This window comes from Hordeum vulgare, chromosome 3H (assembly GCF_904849725.1).
Source record: "Hordeum vulgare subsp. vulgare chromosome 3H, MorexV3_pseudomolecules_assembly, whole genome shotgun sequence".
NCBI classification, from domain to species: domain Eukaryota; kingdom Viridiplantae; phylum Streptophyta; class Magnoliopsida; order Poales; family Poaceae; genus Hordeum; species Hordeum vulgare.
Genome location: NC_058520.1, coordinates 410,250,234 through 410,266,529, shown reverse-complemented (window position 1 = coordinate 410,266,529; position 16,296 = coordinate 410,250,234).

The following is a 16,296-nucleotide window of genomic DNA, read 5'->3' as shown; positions in this document are numbered from 1 at the left end:
TCCAATGACTTGTAGGCCACAAATGCGGGCCAGTAATCTCTTATCTTCTCAAATCGACCGACGAATTCTAGAGTCTTCCCTTTGTTGGCAAACATTGATTTCAAATCATTCTTCCACTTCCTGAATAGACGTGCCATCTTCTTAAGAGCACACGCCTTGACAAGTGGTTCTATAACTGGCTTATTCGGATCTTCCTCTGGCGGTAGGGTGAAATTTTCCTTCAGCGCGGTCCAAATATCATCTTTTTGCCTATCGGTGACATAATCACCTTCAGGGACGTCGTCGCCCTTATGATTTTCCCATTGCTTGACGCTGATCGGGATGTTATCCCTAACAATATCTCCGCACTGAGAAGAAAATGCGTCCTTGGTCAGCTTGGGTTCAATTGGTAGGCCATCAGCCGCAATTGTTGTGATTGTGAACTTTTCATCCATGCACAACCTTCTCTTTGGGCCTCGTCACTTTAGCAAAGTTTGGATCGATCCGGGGGGCTATAAATAAGAAAGAATGAAGTGTTATATATGTACATACCTTTGGGATTAATTAATATATATACCTCGCCGGACTTTGCACCATCTCCCTCCTCCGTTCGGTCACCGGAGCCGTAATCATGGTCTCCTTCTTCCTCCGGCCTTCGGTCACCGGAGCCATCATGATCATGTCCTTCCTCCTCCATTGTTCGATCATCCGATTCATCATCCTCTCCTTCCAAACCATTTGTGTCGTTGAGATACGACAAATAATCACCAACCATTATCTGCCCCAACAACTGCTCTCTTTGATCCATATAGTTTCTTCAAATAATCACCGAGCATTATCTCCCCCAACAACTTTTTATCAGTATAATGAAATTTTACATATTAAGATTTTGTTAAATATCAGGTACATCAAATATTTCAAAGCTAGCAACATACAGGTATAAAACAACACCGGTCGTTCTGGTGAGCTACATTAAATTAGATAATATGTATCTTTCTTATATTATCCGTTTAGTGCTACATGACTAGAATAGATAACTTTTTGTCTTTCACCTACAAAAATGCCGTTGAAAAATGCCGTTTGAAATGTATTTTTTCTATACTTTGGCATGTGCCTCCCTAGCGTCGGATGACACTGTCTGGATGCTGCACCATTGGGAAATTTTGTCAAACTCACGAATCCTGCTTTATACTTTGCTACAGTTGCACGTTACAAGATATTAATAGTGTTCTCCTCTCTCGTTGCAATGCACGGGCATGCTTACTAGTGATATATAATGCAATAGATCTCAAGAGGCAAAAAGGTTTTCTTTCAGTTAGAACGAATAATCAACTTAATACATATCGAATTTAATCTCGAATACATCTCTAGTATAATCTATATATGAACAAATTTGTATGAACATCAATATGCACGGGCGGCGGCGGCGACAAGCAGAGCACGCGCAGCGGAGGAGCTCGTCGGGGCCGACGGTCTCAGGGCGACGGCGACGGGCTCGGGGGCGGCGACGACGATGTGCTCGGGGCGTCGATGGCGGCGAGGAGGACTCGATCGGGGGCGGCAACGACGACGACGTGCTCGGGGTGACGATGACGGGCTCGGGGACGGCGGTGTCGAGGAGGAGGACTGGATCGGGGGCAGCGACAACAAGGACTGGCTCGGGGGGCGGCGGCGAGCAATGGGAGAGTTTTGGGGGAAATGTCGACAACTCTCGCCTATATGTGAAAACCTTCTCTCCCGGTTGGTGGCCCGAACCGGCACCAATACAACCCTTTCGTCCCAGTTGACTCTGCAAACCGGGACTAAAGGTCAATTTTCAGTTGTCAAATGGTGGGGAAGAAGATACCTTTACTCACGGTTTGCCGAACCAACCGGGACGAAAGGGTGCCATTTTTCCCAGTTTGTTCCGCCAACCGACACTAAAGTCCTTTTCTGGTCCCAGTTTGTGCCACAAACCGACATGAAAGGCCTGTGCCTGGCACAGCCGCGGTGCGGTTAGATGTTTAGTCCCACCTCACTAGCCGAGGGAGATGTGTAGTGGTTTATAAGCGCTTGTGCGCACACTGTCTCGAGTTCCTCTCATATGCAGGCTTCCGGGCCTAATCTGTCAATAGCTGTTGGGCTTTCTGCGGGCCTAAATCCTGGCCCAACTGTCTAGTTGGGTTTCTAGTCGTATTCACGCCGTGGTGGCCCATTAGTTGACTTTTTTTAAAGAATATAGTTTTTTGTTCCTACTTACTGTTTTTCAGTGATTCTTTCTTTTTTGGAATTATTTGAACTCCATACCTTTTGCATGTTCAAAATGCACCATTCAAAGCCACATCATCAATTTTCAACTATTTCTGACTTCATTTGGTATTTTTCATGCATTTATTGTTTTTTTGAGCTAAATGACCCAGAAATAGGAAAGCACTACAAATGAACTCTAAATAGGTTGAAAGTTGGCATGGTATCATCATTTCACCCACATAGCATGTGATAAAAAGTTGAGAGGGTTGCGGCAAAAACTGGACGCACTTCGTGTACAAATCGGACAATCTCTTTCGAAGTACGAGGGTTTCATACAAAAACTCATCTGTTACAAAAGGGATTTTATTTTTTGGAATTATTTGAACTCCAGACCTTTTATGTGTTCAAAAAGCACCATTCAAAGCCACATCATCAATTTTCAACTATTTCTGACTTCATTTGGTATTTTTCATGCATTTATAGATTTTTTTGAGCTAAATGACCGAGAAACTGAAAAGCACTACAAATGAACTCTAAAAATGTTGAAAGTTGGCATGGTATCATCATTTCACCCACATAGCATGTGCTAAAAAGTTGAGAGGGTTGCGGCAAAAAATGGACGCACTTCGTGTACAATTCAGACAATCTCTTTCGAACTATCGGGGTTTCATACGAAAACTCATGTGTTACAAAAGGGATTTCATTTTTTGGAATTATTTGAACTTGTCACACTATGTTTTTACTACCACATTCTGTGTAATGCAAAAAATTGAGCTTGTTAAAACTTTTCCCAAACTAATGATGTGAGTGCCATGTTTGTCATTGTATGCTTGTGTGTGTGATCATGTGATGATAAAAACCCCATTTCACAATATTGAATTATTTCTAATAACCTTTACTTGATTCTGATCAAGGTAAAACCCTACTTTGAGTTGCACTACTTGTCCTTGATGGCAAGGTTGGTTTCTACTCAAAGTTGGTGATCTGATTTTAACTTATCTTTATATTCCAAAACCACAAAAATAATTATTTTTATAATCGTTTTCCTAATTTAATTGTATGTCCAATTCTGAGGCCAGAATTGGTATTCATACATGGAAAAATACTTTTCTGCCTTAGAAAAATCTCATTAAATTTGGTGATGATCAAAAGGACATATATTTTCCATACATAAGATTTTTAACCCTATTTTACATTCTATTAATTGAATAAAACCCTGGGAACCATTTCTGTCTGTTTCGACTTTTGAAATATTTCCAAAGGAAATATTCTCAATAAAGCCCTAGAAAATTCCAGTGGTATCCCTAAGGCATATTTGGTGTCCACATAAAGTGTCACCTTGATCCAAGGTGATTAAGGACACCAAATAACCCTAAACCCCCTTCTGTCCAGATTGAAGTTAGAGCAACTCTACATAGCAAAGTTTGTCCAATGATGCTGAAGCTTTGCAGGAGTGCCTGACACCTTAAATGAGGGTTCGACACCAAAAATGGGATTTGTGGGACTTAGTTTTCCCACACTCTCTTTGGAAGGGACAGATCTGGTCATATGGAGGTGTTTTCAAGTTTACAAAGCTAAACTTGTCCAATGGAGCTCAAACTTGGTGAAACCCCGTGTTTTAGCACCAAACCCAAACCTGTTAAGTTGCAGTACCAGTGGTGGGTGGCAACCCCCTCAAACCACTGTCGAACACCTTCTGACAGATGGGAAAAGCCATCTTAGCCACAGCTAAACCTGTTAGGAAAGCAACTTATCTGTATTGAAGGCCCAAGGGGCATATATATATTACACATGACTTGAGGTGCAAGGAAAGTAAACAAAGACTAATAAGGACTCTGGACTAATACTAATAGACTAATAAGGACTCCTAGACTAATACTAATACTTTCTAACACCCCCCTCAAATGCAAAGCGTATGCAATAGCATTGCATTTGAAGAAGTGTAATACTAAAAAAATGATAATCCACATCCACGTCTTGAGAGTGTCGTCGTAGCATGAAGAGTCTTCAAAACTTGTCGAGTCACCGAAGGAGAAAACAAAAACATGGCACATCAGAGGTAGACATCGCATCACTTGAAGATACAAGATAAGTATCAAGAGAAGATGGGTTGTCAAAATAAGATGGCACATCAAGAGGAAGACACTGGAGAGATGGCACATTAGAGGAAGACACTGCATCACTTGAAGATACAACATAAGTATCAAGAGAAGATGGGTTGTCAAAAGAAGATGGCACATCAAGAGAATAAAGCATTGTGCAGAAAATCATAGTCCACGACAACCGTCGGCGAAAGAAGCTTGGCGGATAAGGCACGATGGACGTAGATCGCCAATGCAAAAGGAGTCAAGAAAATCCTACAGAAAACAACAAGGGAAAATATGCCACAAAAGTTGCATAGAAAGGATCGGGACCAAAGAAAAGGCCGATGGACTAAGGTATGGTGGACTCGCATGGCATGAGAAAACACAAAATATCAACGGATTTGGTGACACAGCGGAAGATATAGAAAACTAGAAAACAACTAGCGAGAAGAGCATGCAACACGAGACAAAAGTGCATAAGCATGCAACACTAGACAAAGGACGAAACAACCACATTGGATTTTTTTAAGCTAGCTCCTAACGGGAAGGACTGATGGTAATTAAGAGAACATCAAATAGAGATGTGGTTCATGGTTTAGCAGCAGCCACCGCAGACATGCATGCAGCAGTAGCCCGCGTAGCAGAAGATAGTAGCAACTACGCGCACGGAAGCAAAGCTGCACATGCCGCACGAAGGTAGCACACAGCAGCAACGGACGGAGCATAGGCAGGCGGCCAAGAGGACCACCACGTAGCAGGAACGTCATGCTACTTGCAAGGAACAGTAACAGGACCACCACGTAGCAGCAGGAACTGCTTCCCACACCCAAGCAGGGGCGAGCAGTCACACGCCCACACAGGTGTAATGCACCGGGCAGATCGCGGGGCTGGTGGTGTCGTGGAGCAGCAGCGGAAGAAGGAAAAACCGAGTCACCCGCGAGCTGAAACCGCGTCGACAGCTTGATCCAAGCCGCCTTGAGCTGGAGCCCGATCTGGCAGCAGACAGCAGCAAGATCGGCAGGAACAGACAGGCAGGATGAGGCAGCGGCAAGGTGGGGCAGCGGCAGCGGCGCAGACGTGAGAGGGATCTGGCGCAAGATCGCGCGTCGACAGCAGGATCCGACGCGAGATCGCACATTCATCGGGAGCCCGAGCTGGCGGCGAATAGCATCGACATTAGCGGGATGAGGCGGCGGTGGCTGGAGGCGGCGGCGGCTGGAGCCTGAGAAGAGCCCAGAATGAGCCGCCCCTGCTCAAACCGAGCAGCAGAACGAGCCGCCCCTCTCAGATCGAGAGGAGATCAAGGAGGACGAGGCGGCATGGAGCGCGCGAGATTGGATCGGGAGGGCGAGTTGCGGCGCCCGAAAAAAATAACCTAAGCTCAAATACCATGTTAGGAAAGCAACTTATCTGTATTCAAGGCCCAAGGGGCATATATATATTACACATGACTTGAGGTGCAAGGAAAGTAAACATAGACTAATAAGGACTCCTACACTAATAGTAATAGACTAGTAAGGACTCCTAGACTAATACTAATACTTCCTAACAAACCGAACCCCTTTGCTCCAAACACATAGATTAGGTGGCAAGTATCAATACCCAACCCCAGTCAACTGGCCGCTCACTGGTTCAAAGTGGAAAGACCAAAAACCCCAATTTCAGCTTCAGTTCTAGACTGACAGCCCCAGTATTTCTTATCTCCCTTCACCAGCCGAAGCTCCCACGAGACCCAAACGTCTAGCCACACTCCCAGCCAGTGTCAGGACATGCTAAACACATCCAAAGTGCCTCAGAGCGCACCAGCATTCCGTGGCATGCCAAAACTGTGCTCTGGGCGCGCTACAGGAAGCCACCGAGGTGGGGGCGACGCTCTCGGCCAGTTCCAGCCTCCCCCGAGGTGTCCAACCTCTTCCCCGACAACCACTCTGCGTTGAGAAACCAACACGGCCCCTCCTCTCCCGCGCTAGAGCTCATGCGACGTGTGCCCGAGCGCACCAGAACCGGAAAAGGTTGCGCGACCACGGATGCTCGACTCCTCCCTCTCTCCATGTGTAGCAGATGGTTCTGGCAGTCCAAAACCATGTCCTGAGACTGTGGCTTCGACCCCAGCCCCTCTCTCCACCCCCATGCGTGCTACGGTGAGTCACCAGCGCTTCCGAATCGGCTCACCGTTGCGGGCCTATTTATAGCCCTCCCCCTCGCTCCTGCACCCCTCAGACAGCTTCACCACGACCACTAGCACCTCCCTAGCCACCACAACAAACCAGTAGAGCCCCGGTGCTTGAGATCGACCGAGGATCCTCCACCTCGGAGCTCCGGTCGATCTCCGGCTACACGACGGCTCCTGCGTCCCTCGACCCACCAAACTGATCCCCTCAACCCAGGAAGCTTTCCCCCAACTCGTCCGAGCAATTCCGTGCCCCTAGAAACTGATGACCCACAAGTATAGGGGATCAATCGTAGTCCTTTCGATAAGTAAGAGTGTCGAACCCAACGAGGAGCAGAAGGCTCTGATAAACGGTTTTCAGCAAGGTAATAACTGCAAGCACTGAAAGTAGCGGTAACAGGTGATGGTGTAGCAAGGTGAAACGTAGCAAGAAAAAAGTAACAAGTAGTAGCAACGGTGCAGCAAGTGGCCCAATCCCTTTTGGAGCAAGGGACAAGCCTGAACAAAGTCTTATAGGAGGAAAAACGCTCCCGAGGACACACAGGAATTTCTGCCATGCTAGTTTCATCATGTTCATATGATTCGCGTTCGTTACTTTGATAATTTGATATGTGGGTGGACCGGCGCTTGGGTACTACCCTTACTTGGACAAGCATCCCACTTATGATTAACCTCTCTCGCAAGAATCCGCAACTACAAAAGAAGAATTAAGACAAAGTCTAACCATAGCATCAAACTAGTGGATCCAAATCAGCCCCTTACGAAGCAACGCATAGACTGGGGTTTATGCTTCTGTCACTCCAGCAACCCATCATCTACTTACTACTCCCAATGCCTTCCTCTAGGCCCAAATATGGTGAAGTTTTATGTATTCGACGTTCACATAACACCACTAGAGGAAAAGACAACATACAACATATCAAAATACCAAACGAATATCAAATTCACATGACTATTATCAGCATGACTTATTCCATGTCCTCAGGAACAAAAGTAACTAATCACAAAGCATAATCATAATCATGATCAGAGGTGTAATGAATAGCATCAAGGATCTGAACATAAACTCTTCCACCAAGTAATCCAACTAGCGTCAACTACAAAGAGTAATCAACACTACTAGCAACCTTACAAGTACCAATCGGAGTCGTGAGACGGAGATTGATTACAAGAGATGAACTAGGGATTGGAGAGGAGACGGTGCTGATGAATATGTTGATGAAGATGCCTCCCCTCCGACGAGAGGAGTGGTTGTGATGACGATGGTGACGATTTCCCCCTCCGGGAGGGAAGTTTCCCCGGCAGGATCGTCCTGCCAGAGCTCTAGATTGGATCTGCTCAAGTTCCGCCTCGTGGCGGCGGCGAAACCACAAAAATGCTCCTGAATGATTTTTTCTGGACCAAAACCCTTCATATAGCAAAAGGGGGAGCTAGTGGGCCGTCAGGGAGCCCACAAGTCCCCACTCCCCCACTAGGGGGTGGTGGTGGCACGGCTTGTGGCGCCCTGGCAACCCCCTCCGGTACTTGTTTCACCCAATATTTTTTGTATAATCCCAAAAAAATCCACGTAACTTTTGAGGGCATTTGGAGATGTGCAGGAATAGTGGACTAAGATTTGCTCCTTTTCCGGTCCAGAATTCCAGCTGCCTGAATTCTCCCTCTTCAAATAAACCTTGCAAAATAAGAGAGAAAAGGCATAAATATAGTACCACAAAGTAATATAACATCCCATAAAGCAATAAATATCAACATGAAAGCATGATGCAAAATGGACGTATCAACTACCTCCTCGACCAACTCCCGAAACTCCTCCGCCGTGGCCTTCTCGTCGCCGGCGAACCCCTGCCTCTTTGTCGTTGTTTCGACCACCAGTAGGTAGGCAGCGTCATGCCGAACCCATTCTTGTCCTTGTTGGGGCTTGATAACATCGGCAGCCTCGCCGGCATGCTCCTCCTCCTCTCTGGCCAGAGGAAGGAGACGACCCCGACAGGTGTGCCCCACCTGTCGGTGGCCCAGCCTCCTCCCCCGCGTTGCCCGCAGCCGCAGACCGCAGGGCCCCGCACGTCAGGTTCAAACCTGACGGCGCGCGCGCCTGGGCAGGGTGTCGGCTGGCCATGGGCCAACCCAGCTCCAGGCCGAGCCCGGCCAGGGACTTAGTCCATTTTTCTTTATTTTTAAAAATCTGATTTCAAAGATTTTTATAAAAATGTTTAGCGAGTGTAAAAATATAATTTTCCACTTTTATTCTTCTAAAATATGTAGTATTTAATGAGATGATTGGATGAATTGTTCAAACAACTATTCTGTTTGCAATATTAAAAAGTACTAAATTGGAATAGTTTTGCTTCTGTTTTGTTAATTTTAAAAATGTTCCTTCATAAAAATTTGAGGCAAATATTTTTCAAAATGATAACATAGATTTATCAATAATAAAGAACATTTCTAAAATAACTTTGTGATCTATTTCTAAGTGAGCTATTTCTTATTTATTCTTTTATCAACGATAGAAAATCCGTGTGACGAGGGAATCGAAGGGGAAAACCTCGAAGACCCCGGATACCTAGCTGACCAAGGCAAGGAGCCCTTTGAACATGACTGAGCATATGTTATATTGCATGATAAGATAGCAATTATTTTTGTTGCATATGATCATAAGTGCCGGTAAATCATTTGATGTGATGTTACCGATGGCTCCCCGGAGCACATGCATTGAGCTTGATCCTACCCTTTTGAGGATCACGCTATTATCATGTTGACAAGTAGTGCTAGAATAAATAGCATGAGCATGTTGTTGGTATAAATCAAAGAGTTTATGAAAACCCCGTCGGGTGCCACTAATGTCCAAGGGTGATGATGAGTTAGGTGGCCACTTTTGGTGAAGTGGTGCACCGGGTATTATGAGTGAGTATGGTTTCAGAAATGGGATTAGATTTATGATGTGTCGACCGTCCCAACCTTACCAGTACGACCACGTTACTCCTTATGGGACTTGGCTATGTTGATTACTCTGGTCAGTGCTAGCAAAGAGCCACATCACTAGTGGTGGGAGTGATGTGTGGTCACTCTCGTGATGGGGTCATGCCAGGTAGGACGACTATGCCATTCTTATGAGTTCCACGCACACCGTTGGTCCCCGCATGGTTGATACTGTCCAGAGTCGGTGCTCGTAAGACGTACAACATGTGGGCTGGGTACCAATCGAGTGGACCTCTTTGTCTAGTATCGTCAGGGGAAAAGCATTGATCGGGTACTTACCTCGGGTATGTTATATACCGCGAGTCGTGGATGACATGGAAGTTTCCCGGATCTCGTGGGTCCAGCGTACTACCTCTGCAGAGTGTAAAACTATTCGATTGGCCTTGTCCACAGTCGAGGACAGTTGGGTAATCCTGCTTAAACTACGTCAAGTTGTTTCCGCATAAACCAAGTGTGTGTGAGTTGCGTTGAAAAGGTGTTGTTATGAAAGTAATGATATGACCAAGTTTGGTGACTTGGCATATAGGGTGAGCCCGAATGGCTCAGCCCTCGACAGATATATTGATATATGTAACCTGTTCTTCAAAGTTAGTTCTTTAACTTGATGCATATTCATGATCATTCCACCCCGATGAATTCCACCAAAGATGCATGATATTGTTATCCTTCACTTTCATTGTTCTTATCATGGGTTGTTTGCAAGTACATTCAAAGTACTCATTGGCTTGCCACTGGTTATGTTATTGACCATACATCGAGGGACCTAAGTTTGGAGATGAGTACGTCTTCGGAGATGCCCCTGCGAACTAGGACGCTTCCGAGTCAGAATGCATGTCGGTGTAGGCTTGATGGCATGGGCACCCGCTTAGCCCCTATGGATTCCGCTATTAGATGTATCAGTATGATTTGGCCTTAGGCTTTGTTTGTGAACTTGACCATTCGGTCATGTGTTGTAATAATCGGTACTTGGATGTAAGACTTTTTTATTCGATATCTGTGTTCGATGAGCATTGATCTCTGGGATCAGTGAGCACGGCAATCTCGACTTGTAAGTCGGGGTCCCCACAGAGCTGGTATGAGAGCCATCCTGACTATAGGAAGCCTTAGGTAGCATGGACAATAGCTGAGGCGATTAGTGCACATAGACCTTAACCTGAGATTCTGCACCCACTCAAAACTTTCTAACCCTCTCCTCTACATCTTCTAGATGGCCGCCGTACCTGAGATGCTTCTGGAGACGGGATTTCCTCTGCTTCTGAGTGATAGGCTCGAGAAGTGTCAAGTACGCCGGACGCCAATCTTCCTCTACCACGAGCACTGGGTCAACGCCGACTCCAAGGAATATCATGTGGACGTGATAGTGAAGGCTAACGACTCCCCGACTAGTTGGTTCTTTGAAGGACCATAGATGGAGGATCTGATGTTGGCAGTGGAGACCGCAACACGAGAGGAGCTCGTGTGACTCCGCGATATCCTTCCTGAGATGGCTGATGAGCTAGCTACTCGTCACCTACCCTTTGTTAAGGATGGGGTAGATGGGAGTTGGACACTCAACTCATCTTCTGAGGATGGGACGCCACTGAGGTTTCAGACCTACTTTAGTCTCTCCTCCGACACTTTGACTCACCGTTTGATCAAAGAGTCAACAAAGATTCGTAAGAGCTGCACCAAGTCAAGGATTTGCTTTGCACGGAGAAGATGAAGAAGTGCAAGGTGAAGAAGGAAGGTGCACCCGTAGGACCACCTGGCTTTGCTTTCCGAGGGGGAATACCACCGCTTCAGGCCACTCCTCTTCAGAGTCGTTGCCTGACCTCGGAAGAGTACACCAAACTTTTCGCTACCTCGCCAACCAAGAGATGTCGTGATGGTCCTCTTCCTTCCCCTACTCCTTCAAGGAAGGGAAGCACTGATGAAGATGAAGACGAAGATCCCGCAGAACCCGCTTATGAGACCGCGCAGTCTGCCGCTTAGCATTAGTGTCATAGGCAATTAGGAATTACTCCCTGAGCGTAGGAGTTCATGTATCGATTCTGTGAACCACTTGTATTGTGTAAGCATGTTGGGTGCAAGTGGCATTCTGCCTTAGGAAGCTTGTGAGAGACTATATCGCCTGTTTTAATCTAATGCATTAGCTCTTTCAAAACCAATGGCTTAAAATTTTCACAGTAGCACAACACGAGAGCCCCTCTTTACTAGAGTATCATCCCTCAAGATTTCGGCCGGTTTGGCAAATTGACATGTCTACTCCCCTGACAGGATGGTGAATGCTACTCGCAACAGCACCTTCGTCAACCCAGGCTCTGCCTCTTCAGGACAGCAACAGGGAACCGGAGGGGAATCTCAAGCTAGAGATCACCACGAGCAGCAAGACGATGTTCCACCTCCACCGCCTCCTCCCGAAAGCTTGACTACGGCTCAGTTCCTTCAAGCTCTTCGAGAGGAACGTCAAGCCAACAATGCCGCTATTCAGCAGCTAGCTCAAACCTTGGTGAACAACCCGCCATAGAACGAGAATGGCAATGGTCGCTCTACTCTCTCTGAGTTCATGCGAACCACGCCACCCATGTTCACGGAGATGAGTGAACAATTGGATGCCGATGACTGGATCCGTACTATCGAAGACCTCCTCGCGCTGGTCAAATGCACTGATGATCATGAGAAGGTCCTCTATGCTTCTCACTGTCTCGGTGGCACAGCCAGAGCTTGGTGGGATGGATTTCAGATCATGCGAGCAGGGCAAGTCATCACTTGGGTTGTGTTCAAAGATCGATTCCGCGCTGCTCACATTCCTCCAGGAATGATGACCATTAAGAAGCGGGAATTCCGAGCCTTAAGGCAGGGCAGTGGATCCATTAAGGAGTATTTGCAGAAATTCAACCTCCTGTCAAGATACGCACCTGAGGACGTCAACACTGAGGCTGCCAAAGTGGAACGCTTTATGGAAGGACTGCAGCAGTCACTCCAGTATCAACTGGTTGTTTGTGAATGCCGGACCTTCAGCGATCTGGTTAATAAGGCCCTTATGTTGGAAGACAAGTGTCGTGCTATGGACGACACCCGTAAGCGCAAGCTAATGGGTAGTGGAGGACCAAGTAACTCGAGGCCACGCCCATGGCAGTCAGCTCCAGCAAGACCCAACTATCAGCAGCGGCAGTACAAGTATCCAACATTTCTCGAGAACTACCAGCCTCAACAGCAAGTCAACACCAAGCCAGCGATCAATCCGCCGAACAACAGTGGAGGCAAGACCAATCTTCCAGCGCAAGTTACCTGTTTTGGATGTGGACAAACATGGCACTATTCCAGGCACTGCCCCAATAAGAAGCCCGATGCACCGCGCCCCAATGCACCAAATCAAGGGCAAGGAGCACCGAGAAGGAATCAGGCTCCCCGCAATCAGCAGTATGACAGCAGGGGGTGGATTAATCATATCTCCATAGATGAAGCACAGGAAGACCCGTACTGCATTCTGGGTACGTTCCTCGTCAACTCCACCCCAGCAACAGTATTGTTTGATTGTGCTGCTTCGCATTCTTTTGTTACACAAAGGTTTGCGGAAAAATGTGGTTTAAAACCTACCCTGCTTCGTGGGCAAATGGCAATTCAAACCCCGGGAGCAGAATTGAAGACCAACCTAGGATGTAGGAAGGTCGCAGTAGTTATCAATGGGACAAGGTTCTCAGCGGATCTCATTGTGCTTAAGTCACAAGGCCTAGAAGTAATTCTTGGCATGGATTGGTTGGCCAAGCATCAAAGCATCTTGGACTGTGCCAACACGGCCATTACCATGACAAGCGACCAAGGGGTCATAGTCAAGTATGTCTCTGAGCCAGTACCCGCTCGAGTACCACGGATTAACAGCCTATCAGAGGTAGAACTTGATCAAGTGCCAATAGTCTGTGACTACGCGGACGTCTTTCCTGATGAGCTACCGGGAATGCCTCCTGACCGAGACATCGATTTCATCATTGAGCTCATGCCCGGATCAAGGCCTATCTATAAGAAGCCTTACAGGATGGGATCCGAAGAGCTGGCAGAATTGAAGAAGCAGCTGGATGAGCAACTCAGGAAAGGGTTTATTCGTCCGAGTGCGTCCCCTTGGGGATCACCTGTTCTCTTCGTGTCCAAGAAGGATGGGACTATCAGACTCTGCGTCGACTACTGTTCTCTCAATGAGGTCACGACTAAGAACAAGTATCCACTCCCCAACATTGAAGACTTGTTTGATCAGCTAAATGGATCTAAGTTATCTCCAAGATCGAACTCCGATCTAGATACTACCAACTGAAGATCCGACCCGAAGACATACCCAAGACTGCGTTCGTGACCAGGTACGGCCTGTACGAATGCACTATCATGTCTTTTGGGTTAACTAATGCCCCAGCTTACTTCATGTACCTCATGAACAAGGTCTTCATGGAATACCTGGACAAGTTTGTCGTCGTATTCATTGATGACATATTAATCTTTTCCAAGTCCGAAGAAGAGCATGAGCAACACTTGAGGTTAGTGTTGGAGAAGCTTCAAGAGCACCAACTTTCTGCCAAGTTCAGGGAGTGCCAATTCTGGTTGAACGAAGTTGGAATCTTGGGTCATACCCTGACAGCAAGTGGATTGGTAGTTGATCCCTCCAAGATTACTATGGTAACCAACTGGGAATCGCCAATTGATGTGAAGGAAGTCACGAGCTTGCCGCGAGCAACTAGGAATCGCCAATTGATGTGAAGGAAGTCAGGAGCTTCCTTGGACTCGCGGGATATTACCGCAAGTTCGTAAAAGGATTCTCCCGCATCGCTCGACCTATGAGTCAGCTCTTAAAGAAAGGCAAGAAGTTCGAATGGACGCCGGAGTGTGAAGCGAGCTTCCAAGAATTGAAGAAGCGACTAACTACTACCCTGGTGTTGGCCACTCCAGATATCAGCAAGGAGTTTGTGATATATTTTGATGCCTCCAGGACCGGGCTCGGTGGGGTTCTAATGCAGGATGGTAGAGTTATGGCGTATCTGTCACGGCAACTGCGCCCGCATGAGGAGAACTATGCCACCCATGATGTCGAGTTGGAAGTGGTAGTGCATGCCGTGAAAACATGGCGACATTACCTTGTGGGGAAGCGATGTGAAATATACACTGACCACAAAAGTCTGAAGTATATCTTCACCCAAAGGGAATTGAATATGAGGCAATGAAGATGGTTGTAGTTAATCAAAGACTATGACCTCAGCATTCAATATCACCCCGGTAAGGCCACCGTAGTAGCTAATGCCTTATGCCGGAAGACCAGCACCTTGAACATCATGCTCAAGGAAAGGCAACCCGCCTTATTGTTGGGGAACATCGCATGGGAAACAAAAAAATTCCTACGTGCACGAAGACCTATCATGGTGATGTCCATCTACGAGAGGAGATTTGGATCTACGTACCCTTGTAGATTGCACAGTAGGAAGCATTAAGAAACGCGGTTGATGTAGTGAAACGTCCTCACGTACCTCGATCCGCCCCGCGAACCGTCCCACGAACCGTCCCGCGATCCGTCCCACGATCCGCTCCGATCTAGTGCCGAACGGACGACACCTCCGCGTTCAGCACACGTACAGCTCGACGATGATCTCGACCTTCTTGATCCAGCAAGCAAGACAGAGAAGTAGATGAGTTCTCCGGCAGCGTGACGGCGCTCCTGTGGTGGTGAAGGATCTACTCCTGCAGGGCTCTGCCCGAGCTCCGTAGAAATACGATCTAGAGGAAAAACCATGGTGTTTGTAGTCGGGCTGCCGTGGCAAAAGTTGTCTCAAATCATCCCTAGAACTCCACTATATATTGGAGGAGGGGAGGGGAGGCTTGCCTTGGGGTCTAGGACTCCAAGGGTCCGCCGGCCAAGGAGGTGAAGGAGTCCACCACAAATCCTAGTCCAACTAGGATTGGAAGGTGGAGTTCTTCCCTTCCTTCCCATCTTTTTTACCTTTTCTCTTTGATTTTCTATCTCCTACGCATAGGGCCCTTTTGGGATGTCCCACCAGCCCACCAATGGCTGGTGCGGCACCCCTAAGGCCTATGGGCTTCCCCGGGTGGGCTGGCCCCTCCCGGTGAACATCCGGAACCCATTCGTCACTCCTGGTACATTCCCGGTAATGCCCAAAAACTTTCCGGTAACCAAATGAGGTCATCCTATATATCAATCTTCGTCTCCGGACCATTTCGGAAACCCTCGTGATGTCCATGATATCATCCGGGACTCCGAACAACATTCGGTAACCACACATATAACTCAACTATACTTAAACATCGCCGAACCTTAAGTGTGCAGACCTCGCGGGTTCGAGAACTATGCAGACATGCCCCGAGGTACTCCTCGGTCAATATCCAATAGCGGGACCTGGATGCCCATATTGAATCCTACATATTCTCCGAATAACTTATCGGTTGAACCTCAGTTTCAAGGATTCAGACAATCCCGTATGTCATTCCCTTTGTCCTTCGGTATGTTACTTGCCCGAGATTCGATCGTCGGTATCCGCATACCTATTTCAATCTCGTTACTGGGAAGTCTCTTTTGTCGTTCCATAATACAAGATCCGATGACTTACACTTTAGTCACATTGCTTGCAAGGCTTGTGTGATGTTGTATTACCGAGTGGGCCCTGAGATACCTCTTTGTCACACGGAGTGACAAATCCGAGTCTTGATCCAGACTAACCCAACAGACACCTTCGGAGATACCTGTAGAGCACCTTTATAGTCACCCAGTTACGTTGTGACGTTTGATACACACAAGGCATCCCTCCGGTGCCAGTGGGTTATATGATCTCATGGTCATAGGAACAAATACTTGACACGCAGAAAGCAATAGCAATAAAATGACAG